Source organism: Schistocerca serialis, chromosome 9 (assembly GCF_023864345.2).
Source record: "Schistocerca serialis cubense isolate TAMUIC-IGC-003099 chromosome 9, iqSchSeri2.2, whole genome shotgun sequence".
NCBI classification, from domain to species: Eukaryota; Metazoa; Arthropoda; class Insecta; order Orthoptera; family Acrididae; genus Schistocerca; species Schistocerca serialis.
In genome coordinates, this window is record NC_064646.1 from 73,590,480 (window position 1) to 73,593,721 (window position 3,242).

Sequence of the window (3,242 nt, forward strand, 5' to 3'; positions counted from 1 at the left end):
ACGCCCCGTCTTCACAGCTTTACTTCTGCCAGCACCTCGTCTCCTACCTTCCAAACTTTACAGAAGCTCTCCTGCGATTCTAGCAAAACTAGCACTCCTGAAAGAAAGGATGGCTTAGCCACAGCCTGGGGGATGTTTCCAGAATTCATATCAGCGAACACTCCACTGCAGAGTGAAAATCTCAATCTGGAAACATCCCCCAGGCTGTGGCTAAGCCATGTCTCCGCAATATCCTTTCTTTCAGGAGTGCTAGTTCTGCTAGAATCGCAGGTGAGCTTCTGTAAAGTTTGGACGAGGTACTGGCAGAAGTAAAGCTGTGAAGACAGGGGGTGAGTCGTGCTTGGGTAGCTCAGTTGGTAGAGCACTTGCCCGCGAAAGGCAAAGGTCCCGAGTTCGATTCTCGGTCCAGCACACAGTTTTAATCTGCCAGGAAGTTTCATATCCGTGAACACTCCGCTGCAGAGTGAAAATCTCATTCTGAACGCCTTTTCCAAGAGACCGAAGGCGTGATAATCGCTCGGGGAGACACCAGGAGTATAGGGCGGGTGCTCCAGTCTCCCACTTGAGTAGACGTTACTTCTGCAGAAATAGGATGGCCTCCCAGATCGACCGGCGTCCTATATCCAAACGCGACCAGCACGAACTTGGCCCACCATTCCAAAACGGTAGTTTTTCGGCTGACATGCTGTCCATACACATTCTTCATTCTCTGATGGATGTCTACCGATGTTTGTCCTTCGGTAGCCACGGAAAGAACTACTGAACGTTGGTCCTGTTTCGATCCATTTGGTAATAACATCGCCATAGGTCATGTTTCTACAGTTGCTGCACCGATGTCACAAAGACGGGTATGTAACACTATTCCTTTACCTGCATGTAGGTGCTTATGCACCAGCATCAGAGTTGCGTGGAGTTGCGAACACTGAGCGCTGCAAGAATGCCCTCTATCGGGAACTTATTGAACTTATTGCTCGTCCCTTACATTAGACATGGAGCACACACTCGGAAACAATAGCGAGAAGGAAATGGGATGCGTCCTTTTCAAACAAATCCATCTAGTGTTAAACTTGATCTATTCATACACGATATTTTGCAAACAGTACATGCAGCTGAAGAAATATTCCTCTTTTATTTCCAAAATGCATTTGGCTCTGTGTCATATTGCCGACTATGAGTGGCGTCTTCGCAGACTTATTGATGAATATCTGACAAACAGAACACAGTACGTTGTACTGAATGGAGAATATTCCAAAGAAACGAAAGTAACATCGGATGTTCCCGAGGTAATAGGACCTCCTGTTTCAGTTAAAACATCTGAACAGAGAAGCTGTGGTCAATATTCGGGACGTTTCAAAAGATTTTAAGATTGGTTATGCACCTCAGAGTTGACAGAATTTAGGCACTCTGTGGTGTTCCTATGCAATGCGTGTTGCCTAACACCCAACGCGGCAAGCTGAGAAAAACTGAAGCTCCTGAATCCTTTCCGATACATTTTTCTCCGCTTAGAGACACTTCTTGCTATGGTTTTGGATTGAAAATGACTGTCAGTTTAATGTAACGAAAATTCGCATACTTGCTTAAAATCTGACTCTACACATATGTAGGATATATCAGGTAAAATGAAACTTTTCTCGTCTTTCCACTTGTGTCCTTAGTATTTTCCTAAGTTCACTAGCTTCAACGTGTAAACGCTACTTTATGCTATTTTCCAGTTAATAAACTTGAAAGAAGCAGAAATAAATACATTTATACCTATACACCTCTGTCCACATTGATATGCTCCCACTACTTTCGTTACATTATTAATCATTTTGCGTTGGATATTTGAATCGATCTTTTTTAAAAGGGCTTAAGTCATCATTTTTATCATTTCAATGTTTTCCGCATCTTGGCTAACACAGAGATAGTCTGTTCTTTGTATTTAAAAGGGTTCAAATAATGTTATTGTATGGCCAGTAACGGGAAAAGGAAGTTCACAATCATTTTTATCTGGCCGTTTTCACTGACGTACTCCCTTTTAAAAATGAACAGTTGCCTATGGAAATAGCTGAAGAGCGAATGACAACCGACATTTTGTGGAGGAAGTGTATTTCCTGTTCATAAAATCTTATTACCTGAAGAATGTCGTATGATGGAAGTATTACAAATGGTACTGGGGATGTAAGTAGAAAAAGAAAGAGAGGAACAAATCTTTCTGGTTACAAAAGCAACAAAATAAAAACAGATCGACTGAAGAGTGAAGATTGTGTTAATCAGAGAGAGAACACATCAGAAGTTAAAAAAACCTTTCATTCTCTTGCGGGTAAGTTAATCTTTCTTTTTATTTAGCATGTATTTCTTACCGTCCTTTTATTCTGAAACGATTGTTACGAAAAATAACAAAAAACAAATAGCGTGACACATTCTGTTGGGCTATCACAAACATAACCTGAAATATCAAGAGCAAGAAAAAGCAAAAAGCATATCCCTTTCATTTTTCTGAAATAAATTTTATTTATTTTCTTTATATGGAATGAGAAATGTTTGGAAGTAATAGAAGCGAGAAAATGCTTAGACATTTTTTTGACTTATACTGTATTCCTAACAAGAACGAGCGGGACCTTGTTCTTCAAGTATTAACAGATTACCAAGAGGTCAAGCAGAGTTTGTCAACAAAGAGGATAATCCTCTGATGACATATTTGCTGCCTGCCAGTGCGACCGAGCGGTTCTAGGCACTTCAGTCTGGAACCGCGAGACCGCTACGATTGCACGTTCGAATCATGCCTCGGGCGTGGATGTGTGTGATGTCCTGAGGTTAGCTAGGTTTAAGTAGTTCTGAGTTCTAGCGGACTGATGACCTTAGATGTCAGAGTCATTTTTGAACATTCAGGTGTTGATTGGTCCACCACGTGAAAAGGTTTCCATGAGAGCTTTCCTCTCAGAAACGAGTACGGGGAATAAAACAGCTTATGCTCGTTGGGAAACTACAGGTGAGGTAGGAAAGTTACACATAGCCTAGAATCTACTGTTGAAGCTGCAGTATGCGAACAAGAAAGTCATTACACTGTTGAAGAAGTACATATTCTTAGTGTAGACGTAAATGTGAAACCGATGTGGAAATTGTCCTTAGAGAAGCATCCAGAGAGTAAAGTAACCTACAAATTTTATTGGAATGTCTTAAGGAACAATTTTGGCTATCGATTTGGACGTCCACAGGTAGATATCTGCTGTATCTCTGACGAGTTGAAGTTCAAACTTAAA

At 41.2% G+C, this 3,242-nt stretch overlaps 1 non-coding gene across 1 annotated transcript; it reads left to right on the forward strand.

Annotated features, from left to right (window-relative positions):
• The first annotated feature begins 337 nt into the window (after positions 1–337).
• On the forward strand, positions 338–412 carry Trnas-cga (transfer RNA serine (anticodon CGA)). Its single transcript has one exon. It is a non-coding gene; the product is annotated as a tRNA-Ser (tRNA).
• The last annotated feature ends 2,830 nt before the right edge of the window (positions 413–3,242 follow it).